General features: G+C 45.5%; 1 protein-coding gene across 1 annotated transcript in view; it reads right to left on the minus strand.

The window, feature by feature from the left end:
- The window catches only part of LOC139377073 (uncharacterized), a 101,765-nt gene extending 89,299 nt beyond the window's left edge, over positions 1 to 12,466 (minus strand). Inside the window, exon 1 of the mRNA XM_071120117.1 lies at positions 12,143 to 12,466. The gene's annotated coding sequence lies outside the window, so the exon portion shown is untranslated. The remainder of the gene's footprint in view (positions 1 to 12,142) is intronic.
- Positions 12,467 to 12,776: the final 310 nt, after the last annotated feature.

The following is a 12,776-nucleotide window of genomic DNA, read 5'->3' on the forward strand; positions in this document are numbered from 1 at the left end:
TGGCGAGACATGAAAATTGCTGTCAAGCCACGATCCCCAACATCTTGACAGAGAATAATTCTGAAAATAATAACGATCCAGGTGTGTAAAGCTCATAGAGACTTACCCAAGAAGACTCACAGCTTTAATCACTGTCAAAGGAGTTTCTAACATGTATTGACTCGGGGAGCAGAATACTTACGCAACAACAATGGATTCACTTATACAACCAACCAACACTACATCTGACTCCCACTAGTCCTCAGAGTATACCACTCTCTCACTGTCTGTCTTTCTCTCTCTTTCCCCCTCTCCTTGTCTTTAAATTCAGTCCTGCTCTCTGTGTTTCAATTATTTAACTGGGGGCAATTATTTTTTATTTATTTTAATTTAATTTTAATTTGACCTTAATTTAACCAGGTAGGCTAGTTGAGAACAAGTTCTCATTGACAACTGCTACCTGACACATGGAACATTGGGGCGGCAGGGTAGCCTAGTGGTTAGAGCGTTGGACTAGTAACCGGAAGGTTGCGAGTTCAAACCCCCGAGCTGACAAGGTTCCTAGGCCGTCATTGAAAATAATAATTTGTTCTTAACTGACTTGCCTGGTTAAATACAAAATAAATACATGGAATAAACAAACATACAGTAGAAAAATCTATATACACTGTGTGCAAATGAGTTGGGTAAGGTAATAAATAGGCCATGATGATGAAGTAATTACAATATACCAATTAAACACTGGAGCGAATAGATGTGCAAGTAGAGATACTGGGGTGCAAAGGAGCAAGATAAATAAATACAGTATGAGGGTAGTTGGATGAGCTATGTGATCTGTGAGCTACTCTGACAGCTGGTGCTTAAAGCTAGTGAGGGAGATATGAGTCTCCAGCTTCAGTGATTTTTTTTAGTTCGTTCCAGTCATTGGCAGCAGAGAACTGGAAGGAAAGGCGGCCAAAGGAGGAATTGGATTTGGGGGTGACCAGTGAGATATACCTGCTGGAGCACGTGCTACAGGTGGGTGTTGCTATGTTGACCAGTGAGCTGAGATAAGGCGGGGCTTTACCTAGCAGATACTTATAGATGACCTGGAGCCAGTGGGTCTGGCGATGAATTTGAAACGAGGGCCAACCAACGAGAGCGTACAGGTCGCAGTGGTGGGTAGTATATGGGGCTTTGGTGACAAAATGGATGGCACTGTGATAGACTGCATCCAATTTGCTGAGTAGAGTGTTGGAGGCTATTTTGTAAATGACATCACTGAAGTTAAGGATCGGTAGGATAGTCAGTTTTACGAGGGTATGTTTGGCAGCATGAGTGAAGGGGGTTTTGTTTGCGAAATAGGAAGCCAATTCTAGATTTAATTTTGGATTGGAGATGCTTAATGTGAGTCTGGAAGGAGAGTTTACAGTCTAACCAGATACCTAGGTATTTGTAGTTGTCCACATATTCTAAGTCAGAACTGTCCAGAGTAGTCATGCTAGATGGGCGGGCAGGTGCGGGCAGCGATCGGTTGAAGAGCATGCAGGATGACAGATGCTAGCTGTCCTCAGGCTACACCATGGTGCAGTGGATGCTACTGTAGACCGTCAATGCAAAATAGTGTGTTTTAATCAATAATTTGTTGACATGATTATATTTAGTATAGTTTTATAATAAAAGTTTCACTTTTTTAAATGTTTTACCATTTTTATTTTCATGAAATTTACTGAGGAGAATGGTCCATTCTAAAGGGAAAGGGAACTAACATCCCATACCCCTTACTAATGTCTTTCAATACTCAATGATTATTTTGTCCCAAACCTTATGATATCCAGCAACTAGAAAAGACAGGAGAACAGTAACATTTTCATAAATAAATAAACGTCCACACACTCTTAATAACTCACTATCATCTCGCTCTGTCTGTGTGTGTGTGTGTGGGGGGGGGGGTTATGTTATAGTGATAGCCCACTGGGCACCGACATCAATTCAACATAATTTCATTGAGATGACGTGGAAACAACGTTGATCCCACAATTGTGTGACCTCGTATTTACACATTATGATACAATTTAAAACATGACTATTTTAAAACATAACCATATGTATTTATCCAGGCAAGTCAGTTAACACATTCGTATTTACAATGATAGCCCAGGAACAGTGGGTTAACTGCCTTGTTCAGGGGAAGAACGACAGATTTGTACCTTGTCAACTCAGGGATTCGATCTAGCAACCTTTACTGTTACTGGCCCAACAGTCTAACCACTAGACTACCTGCCACCCGATACATGCACAAACAAAGTCTGGTTGTTTCCAAACAGCATTGAATCACATAATTAAAGCTTTTCTAATCCTCTGACTGCCATGGGACTGACACCAGACCTATAAATATGTCACTCTCTGGATCTCTGAACCTATTACCAAATTAACCCAATCTCAACAGATTAAAACATTGATTAAATCCAGATTATGGGTGTCACAAAATAGGCCATTAAAGGGATATTCCCTTCCACACAATTTACTAACACCTAATAATTCAACCTTTTACCCTTCAGGATAATTAGCACTGTAATAAACAACTAAATACTCTTTACATTTTTACTTGCTTGCTGAAATGTGTGTCACTCTCTCAGAATGATAATGTTCAATGAGGCACGACGTGCACAAGCATGGATGCTAGTCTGTTTCGCCTTTTTGGATAATAGTCACAGCGTCGCTTATAGAAATGTTATGAAAGAATGGACACAACTAGGTCTATCGTGTCGAATAGAAAACCATCACATTTCCATTTCTATCTACAAGACGTGCTTAATGAGTTGTGGGTTCCTCTCCTCTTTTACTCAACTACACTATCATAAAGAGGCCGACATTACCATGCCAGTGTCAGGATCTGAGTCTCCCATGTTGGACATGAATCATTACAGTGTTATGGACTAGTTCTCCTAGTTCTTCTAATGCATAGGCTATCATATCATATGATAAGCAGCAGAGGAACACCCCTAAGTGCACCATGCTCTAATCTTCTCCAGAGCATGTAATGATGATGATAAATGCTTGAAAAGACAGAGTGTGCACGTGACCTACCGCTAAGTTATAGGTGACAACCAATGTGAATCGCACTCTGTGTCACCCACTGTGCTGTTACATTGATAGGGATAGGGATACAGTAGAAGGGAGATGCTACATTGTCAAACAATGTTTCAGTTGCAAGGCTTCTTTAGAGATGTGTCTCCAGGAGTTAAAAGTTTATTTTCAATCCCTTAATCTTACTTTTGCTACGGTATATAGCCCCAGGGGTTAAGTCAAACTGTCATCTCCCCTACTCTCCATCCAGCCCCAGGGGATAAGTCAAACTGTCATCTCCCCTACTCTCTATCCAGCCCCAGGGGATAAGTCAAACTGTCATCTCCCCTACTCTCCATCCAGCCCCAGGTGATAAGTCAAACTGTCATCTCCCCTACTCTCCATCCAGCCCCAGGTGATAAGTCAAACTGTCATCTCCCCTACTCTCCATCCCGCCCCAGGGGATAAGTCAAACTGTCATCTCCCCTATTCTCCATCCAGCCCCAGGGAATAAGTCAATCTGTTATCTCCCCTACTCTCCATCCTTCTTCTCCTTCCCTCTTATCTCATCATATCATCTTCCCTACTCTCCATACAGCCCCAGGGAATAAGTCAAACTGTCATCTCCCCTACTCTCCATCCAGCCCCAGGTGATAAGTCAAACTGTCATCTCCCCTACTCTCCATCCAGCCCCAGGGGATAAGTCAAACTGTCATCTCCCCTACTCTCCATCCAGCCCCAGGGAATAAATCAAACTGTCATCTCCCCTACTCTCCATCCAGCCCCAGGTGATAAGTCAAACTGTCATCTCCCCTACTCTCCATCCAGCCCCAGGGGATATCTCATCATATCATCTCCCCTTACTCTCCATCCAGCCCCAGGGGATAAGTCAAACTGTCATATCCCCTACTCTCCATCCAGCCCCAGGGAATAAGTCAAACTGTCATCTCCCCTACTCTCCATCCAGCCCCAGGGGATAAGTCAAACTGTCATCTCCCCTACTCTCCATCCAGCCCCAGGGGATAAGTCAAACTGTCATCTCCCCTACTCTCCATCCAGCCCCAGGGGATAAGTCAAACTGTCAACCCCCCTACTCCCCATCCTTCTTCTCCTCCCCTCTTATCTCATCATATCATCTTCCCTACTCTCCATACAGCCCCAGGGAATAAGTCAAACTGTCAACTCCCCTACTCTCCATCCAGCCCCAGGGGATAAGTCAAACTGTCAACCCCCCTACTCCCCATCCTTCTTCTCCTCCCCTCTTATCTCATCATATCATCTCCCCTACTCTCCATCCCGCCCCAGGGGATAAGTCAAACTGTCATCTCCCCTACTCTCCATCCAGCCCCAGGGGATAAGTCAAACTGTCAACCCCCCTACTCCCCATCCTTCTTCTCCTCCCCTCTTATCTCATCATATCATCTTCCCTACTCTCCATACAGCCCCAAGGAATAAGTCAAACTGTCAACTCCCCTACTCTCCATCCTTCTTCTCCTCCCCTCTTATCTCATCATATCATCTTCCCTACTCTCCATCCAGCCCCAGGGAATAAGTTAAACTGTCAACTCCCCTATTCTCCATCCTTCTTCTCCTCCCCTCTTATCATCTCCCCTACTCTCCATCCAGCCCCAGGGAATAAGTCAAACTGTCAACTCCCCTACTCTCCATCTAGCCCCAGGGGATAAGTCAAACTGTCATCTCCCCTACTCTCCATCCAGCCCCAGGGGATAAGTCAAACTGTCATCTCCCCTACTCTCCATCCAGCCCCAGGGAATAAGTCATATTGTCATCTCCCCTACTCTCCATCCAGCCCCAGGGGATAAGTCAAACTGTCATCTCCCCTACTCTCCATCCAGCCCCAGGGGATAAGTCAAACGGTCAACTCCCCTACTCTCCATCCTTCTTCTCCTCCCCTCTTATCTCATCATATCATCTCCCCTACTCTCCATCCAGCCCCAGGGGATAAGTCAAACTGTCATCTCCCCTACTCTCCATCCAGCCCCAGGGGATAAGTCAAACGGTCAACTCCCCTACTCTCCATCCTTCTTCTCCTCCCCTCTTATCTCATCATATCATCTCCCCTACTCTCCATCCAGCCCCAGGGAATAAGTCATATTGTCATCTCCACTACTCTCCAACCAGCCCCAGGGGATAAGTCAAACTGTCATCTCCCCTACTCTCCATCCTTCTTCTCTCTGCCTTTCCTCTCCTACTCCTCTCGGCCTGTGAACCTTGTCTTGCCCTATGCAAAGAATTAATAATTTAAGAGGATTTATACAGTCAGTGGGTTTTGGTGCCCTGAACCTCCCAGTCATGGATCTGTGGTACTAATGACCGATGGCAGGCTGAGGTCCTGGTCTCTCTGCCCAGGCCAGGACTAATTTGTCTGGGTAACTGGCCAATCTACGCCCACCGACCCTCCATCCACGCACAAGCACACAGACACACACACACACACACACAAGCATGCATGCATGTGCAAATAGACAGACACACACACACACACACACACACACGCCATAGTCCAGGGCTCCAGACTCCAATCATTTGTGACCGCCTGGCTCCATTCGGTCTTACGTAGCAAAATGTGAAATTGTGTTTTTTACATTGGATAAAAGTAGAGACTCAGAGCTAGAAAAGTCTATATCATACACTACAGTTGAGGAACAATGGGAAAGTAATTCTGCTTTGAAAGTTGATAAACTTGTAACCCCATTTTTGAGAAAATGGCCCTGGAATGTTTTGGTACACCTACTGGAGAGCTCTTCTTTGTCTACACCCAGTCAGCATCGTTCACACCCTCTTAAGCCTTAGCCCCACCCATCTCTTTAAGGAATCATGTGAGGCCATGTGCTAAACAGAGAGAATACGGTAGTGTACTAAACAACCAAAAATGTCAAAACTAAAGGCATGTTTATACTATGTCTGTAGACATTCTATTGTTGTCCGGCATCAAACTTGTTGTTGTCATTATGGAAAAGTATAAACACAAAAACGACAGGCTGCATGACATCAGCAGATCCAAAATAACATAACTGGTGTATTTTAACACCAATAAACACTGTTTTTTTTTTAGCTTGTTAGCTAGCTTGCTTACATTAAGTTAGCAGGCTAGCCAGTACAAATGATGGCCATATCATATAGCTGACAACGTCTTAACTTTAGCTAATTTGTATTCATTATTACAGGAAAATAAGTCAAATTAATGGCAAGCAGAAAATAGTGTACGGTTGTGGGTGTGGGTGTGACAAAATAAAACAGGGCATTCTATTGGAGAATTTTAGAACTTAGACACTGTCACGTTATATCCTAATTTGACTTTGGTGCAGGTCATGTTGTTCTTCACACACTACATTAAATACAATCAAAGTTTATTTGTCATAAGCACAGGATACAGAAGGTCTAAATGGGGCTGCAGGTAGCCTAGTGGTTAGAGTGTTGGGCCAGTAACCAAAAGGTTGTTAGATCAAATCCCCGAGCTGACAAGGTACAAATCTGTCTTTCTACCCCTGAACAAGGCAGTTAACTCACTGTTCCTATGCCGTTATTGTAAATAAGAATTTATTCTGAACTGATTTGCCTAGTTAAATAAAAATGCTACAGTGAAATGGTTACTTGCATAGTGGAGTCTTTTGTTTAGACATGTAGCTAGCTAGCAATCACTAAACATAATCCCAACTCCTAAATTACTACCCTGCATGAATCTGCTGGTAGCTGAAACTAACCAACTAGGTTCAATGTTAGCTAGCTAACATTAAGCTATAACTAGCAATGCAAATGGCTCTGAGATACGAATAATATTATTAAACAGATCATAAACTTAACGTTAGTTAGATAGTGAGACAGCCAGTTAACCTTAGCTAGCTAGCTAAAAGTATGCATTCATTTGCAATGAAAACGACTTTCTGACAAAAGTATAAACATATAATTCCTGAAAATGTAGCTAGCTAGACTCTCTTACCCGAATACATGGATGGACCATTCCCATCTCTGTTACGGATGCCATGGTTGCCCTTAGTTTGACGATATAATCCGGAGACAGATATTTTATAAAGCAGCCGTCTGTGTGTTCTCATTTTGACTCCCTCTGTCACGCCCTGAACGTAGATTGCTTTGTATGTTTCTATTTTTTGGCATTAGAATGTTTGTATGTGTATGTTTGTATGTCTAGGTGTTGTATTTCTATGTTTTGGATGGGTATGGTTCTCAATCAGGGGCAGCTGTCTTTCGTTGTCTCTGATTGAGAACCATACTTAGGTAGCCTGTTTTTCCACTGTTAGTTGTGGATGATTATTTTCTGTTTAGTGTTGGTTGCACCTTGCAGAACTGTTTTGGCTATTCTTTTTGTTATTTTGTGTTCAGTCAGGGAAGCTAATAAAGATGAACACGTACCCCGCTGCATTTTGGTCCAACGACTACTCTTCTTCTTCCAACGAAAGCCGTGACATCTGATTGTAGGCTGTAATATTTCAAAATCTAATTGTGGGAAAATGGCAGCTTTGGAAACCACTACTCTTGGCTTTGAGATACGAAGCTAAATTTGCATCAGCCATTGTGAGTGCAGGCTTCAATGGGTAGTAGCCTAGGCTACAACTGCAAAGTTTTTTTTAGGACATTGAACTTACTATTAGATGAATATTGTACATGGCTACCAGCAGTGGGTATTATGTTTTGAGTTAGCGATGTAGCTGTCTGTCACGCCCTGGTCTTAATATTTTGTGTTTTCTTTATTATTTTGGTTAGGCCAGGGTGTGACATGGGTTTATTTATGTGGTGTGTTTTGTCTTGGGGTTTTCGTAGGTATTGGGATTGTGGTTTAGTGGGGTTCTCTAGCAAAGTCTATGGCTGTCTGGAGTGGTTCTCAATCAGAGGCAGGTGTTTATCGTTGTCTCTGATTGGGAACCATATTTAGGCAGCCATATTCTTTGAGTGTTTCGTGGGTGATTGTTCCTGTCTCTGTGTTTGTTTTGCACCAGTATAGGCTGTTAGGTTTTCGTGTTACGTTTCTTGTTTTTGTATTGTTCGTTTTTTTTCGTTATTAAAACATGTATCAAGAATACCACGCTGCATTTTAGTCCGACTCTCCTTCACCGCAAGAAAACCGTAACAGAATCACCCACCACAACAGGACCAAGCGGCGTGGTGACAGGCAGCGGCAGGAGGAGCAGTGATCACAGGATTTCTGGACTTGGGAGGAGATATTGGACGGAAAAGGACCCTGGGCACAGCCTGGAGAATATCGCCGCCCCAAAGAAGAACTGGAGGCGGCGAAAGCGGAGAGGCGCTGGTATGAGGAGGCAGCACGGCGACGCGGATGGAAGCCCGAGAGGCAGCCCCAAAAATGTATTGGGGGGGGGGCTCACAGGGAGTATGGCTACGCCAGGTAGGAGACCTACGCTAACTTCCTGTGCTTACCGGGGGGCTAGAGAGACCGGGCAGGCACCGTGTTATGCTGTGGTGTGCACGGTGTCTCCAGTGCGGGTGCTTAGCCCGGTGTGGTACATACCAGCTCCTCGTATCGGCCGGGCTAGAGTGGGCATCGAGTCAGGTAAGGTTGGGCAGGCTCGGTGCTCAAGAGCTCCAGTGCGCCTGCACGGTCCGGTCTATCCAGTACTACCTCCACGCATCAGCCCTCCGGCAGCCCGCACCAGGCATCCTGTGCGTGTTCTCGGCCCAGTACCACCAGTGCCAGCACCACGCATCAGGCCTACAGTGCGCCTCGCCTATCTAGCGCTGCCAGAGCCTTCCTCCTCTACAGCGCTGCCGGAGTCTCCTGCATGTTCAGCGCAGCCAGAGCTGCCAGTCTGCATAGAGCTGCCAGTCTGCAAGGAGCTGCCAGTCTGCATGGAGCAGCCGGAGCTGCCAGTCTGCGAGGAGCTGCCAGTCTGCATGGAGCAGCCAGAGCCGCCAGTCTGCATGGAGCAGCCAGAGCCGCCAGTCTGCATGGAGCAGCCAGAGCCGCCAGTCTGCATGGAGCAGCCAGAGCCGCCAGTCTGCATGGAGCAGCCAGAGCCGCCAGTCTGCATGGAGCAGCCAGAGCCGCCAGTCTGCATGGAGCAGCCAGAGCCGCCAGTCTGCATGGAGCAGCCAGAGCCGCCAGTCAGCCAGAATCTTCCAGATCCGCCATTCAGCCAGGATCCGCCAGTCAGCCAGAATCTTCCAGATCCGCCATTCAGCCAGGATCCGCCATTCAGCCAGAATCCGCCAGTCAGCCAGGATCTGCCGGAACCGCCAGTCAGCCAGGATCTGCCGGAACCGCCAGCCAGCCAGGATCAGTCCCGAGCTTCCCTTCAGTCCCGAGCTTCCCCTCAGTCCCGAGCTTCCCCTCAGTCCCGAGCTACCCCTCAGTCCCGAGCTACCCCTCAGTCCCGAGCTACCTCAGTCCCGAGCTGCCCCTCAGTCCAGTGGAGTCCTTGGTGAGGGGTATTAGGCCAAGGTCGGCGGCGAGGGTCGCCAATCAAAGGACTCATTACAAGGGGACTAAGACTTGGTTGGAGTGGGGTCCACGTCCCGAGCCGGAGCCGCCACCGTGGACAGACGCCCACCCGGACCCTCCCCTATGGGTTTAGTTGTTCGGTCGGGAGTCCGCACCTTGGGGGGCGGGGTTCTGTCACGCCCTGGTCTTAATATTTTGTGTTTTCTTTATTTATTTGGTCAGGCCAGGGTGTGACATGGGTTTATTTATGTGGTGTGTTTTGTCTTGGGGTTTTCGTAGGTATTGAGATTGTGGTTAGCAAAGTCTATGGCTGTCTGGAGTGGTTCTCAATCAGAGGCAGGTGTTTATCGTTGTCTCTGATTGGGAACCATATTTAGGCAGCCATATTCTTTGAGTGTTTCGTGGGTGATTGTTCCTGTCTCTGTGTTTGTTTTGCACCAGTATAGGCTGTTAGGTTTTCGTGTTACGTTTCTTGTTTTTGTATTGTTCGTTTTTTTTCATCATTATTAAAGATTAATCTAAATTACCACGCTGCATTTTGGTCCGACTCTACTTCACCCGAAGAAAACCGTAACACTGTCTTTAGAGTTTCCACTTACTCAGGTAGTGAATCTTTCCCAAATAAATGGACAAGTTCATCTCTATTGAACAAAAGCAAATTCTGAAAATTCTGGAGCCCTATTTGAACAGTAAAATATAAAAACACTAGCCTAATGTCTGGCCAAAGTTTATGACGATCACTGGATTAGGTTGCCCATCAAAATATCTTGAATCATCCATTCCTGCATGGACATGTTAGATGAAACAACTTATTCATTGAATACCATCTCAGTTACACCTCCTAATAAAGCACTGTGATTGACTTTATAAAATGAATGTGCGAACAAATCATGGGCTGGTGCCATCAACTGAAAAAGTGTGTGTCACTAGTGCCACCAGGGGAAAATGTTAGTCTGGAGCCTTGTCACACACACACACACACACACACATTAATTTGCCAGGGTGCCAATCCAATCTAAAAAAAGAGAGACAGAGATGTTCTGCGGTCTCTGAAATTGTCCCCAGGCCAAGTGGGGTCTGGCTGACTGTTCTGTCACCCCATAGAGAGGACCCTTGTTCCGCCTGCAGGAGAGAAAGGCTTAATCTTTAAGATATCATGCCTGGAGAAGGGCTCTGGAGAGACATGCTATGGAACCAAGAGAGGTTTGTCAGTTCTTAGAAATGCTACAGTGTAAGTATGCAGTAGATCAGTACATTTTAGTGTGTGTGTGTGTGTGTGTGTGTGTGTGTGTGTGTGTGTGTGTTTGCGTGCGTGCGTGCATGACATTACGTGGGTGGAGATAATAGCCTGGGGATAGAACCTGTGTTGTATGCAGGATTTAAGACCAAATTAGGACTTTGAAATAAAGTCTAAGTGTCTCCGTGACTCCTCATGCATCAGACAAGGTAACTAATTATTTGACCCCCCCCCAAACAACCTCCTGTCTGGAAAGAAGACTGCATTTGTTTGTTTCAGTTGGTAATGTTGCTGAGTATAGCTCTGCTCTCATCCAACTTTCTCCTGGTGTGATTGTCAGTGTAAAAGTGATTCTGGGCATCACTTCATAATGAGAGAAACAGGAGCACAGCTCTCTGGGGTGACTCTCCTGCTTAAATCAACACAATGAGTGTAATGGGGTGAAGCACACACACACACACACAACAAGCTGGGAACCACTGCTGCATAGTAAGAGGAATCCATTCATCGATATGCACCGTGAAACCCGCTGTGCATCCCTCCCTCCCTCCCTCCCTCACACACACACACACACACACACACACACACACACACACACACACACACACACACACACACACACACACACACACACACACACACACACACAACTCTGAGAATAGCTGGGAATCAATAAATACTATAAACTATAAATATGCATAATTTGTCCATTATGTTTTAAAAGGGAGACCCGGTCCCTTCACACCCTCTTCAAGCCAGTCTACTAAACACAGGTCTTCAACATCTACATCTAGAACAGACAGGCTGCAACAAGCCTGGACAGGATGATGATGTCATGACTTAATTAATAACATCTTGATCTGCACCTCTCTCCCCTGCTGTCTTTCAGACCATTAATTAATAACATCTTGATCTGCACCTCTCTCCCCTGCTGTCTTTCAGACCATTAATTAATAACATCTTGATCTGCACCTCTCTCCCCTGCTGTCTGTCAGACTATTAATTGTGTGCTTCAGAACTGATGGGAGCTCCACTAACCGGGGGCATCTATTCATTCATCTTTCTGGTTTTAATTGTTAAGTAGCCTACGAGACATGTTCAGAAGTTCAAACTGCACTGGCCTGACCTCTAAATCAGAATTATTGTGCACTGTGTATGAATTAATGAAGTGTTAACGCATTACATTTCGACCATTATCGGGGACGCGCGCAATTCCCAAAGGAAAGAAACAAGTTCCTCACATCACTGACTGATTGTCTAGAGCACTTTGCTGAGTATGAATCATTGATCAGACAGGTGGAATCGCCTAGAATACTCTGACCGCTCTCATAGTGGCCCGTCACATCACTGACGGAACGCAGACAATGTTGATCAAAAGTAGACTACAAATGGAAGAGGTGTCAAACGGTAAAAGTATATCCCCCCCCAACAATTATACTCACTTAACCTCGCGGATGAATAGGTGGAGCGATGTTGGGCGGCATCCCGGTCGCTCTGTGTCTCTGCAAGCTCTTCAAATGAATTCACTTGGGACAACAAGCGCCTTGGATTTCATTCTCAGCAAAAAGATCCACCCCCTCACTCACTCACAACCTTCCCTGACTCTTCCGTGATATTATTAAACGCGAAAGCAGCATGACACTGTGCAAAACTGTCGGTTTTGTTGTTGCTTTTTTTCTTGCGTCCGTTTTTCCGTTTCTGCTGCAGAAGGGGCAGCTTATGTTTTATTTCAGAGGATGCTTCTCGCCGCTACCAGAGGGGCTCGTCTCTCGGTTTCCCGTCCTGCTCCATCTGTGCTCGAGGTTTCTCGGTTACGCTGGACCATGTGATGGAGGCAGGCGTCCTACCCATTCGCTCCAACGGCCTCCTCCACTTAGCGCCCACCAACGGACAGCCTAAGAAATAACAAGAAGAGATCTAAATAAATCATATTGAGGATATGGGGACACGTATTTCTTGATGAATATACTCACCATAATAGCCTCTATTTAGTCTAGAATATTATAATTGTAAAACATTGGGGTAATAGCCATAAGAGAGGCACTGCTGCCTGGGCTACATAATACATAAAAGTGC

The sequence above is a fragment of the Oncorhynchus clarkii genome, chromosome 20 (genome assembly GCF_045791955.1).
Source record: "Oncorhynchus clarkii lewisi isolate Uvic-CL-2024 chromosome 20, UVic_Ocla_1.0, whole genome shotgun sequence".
NCBI lineage: Eukaryota > Metazoa > Chordata > Actinopteri > Salmoniformes > Salmonidae > Oncorhynchus > Oncorhynchus clarkii.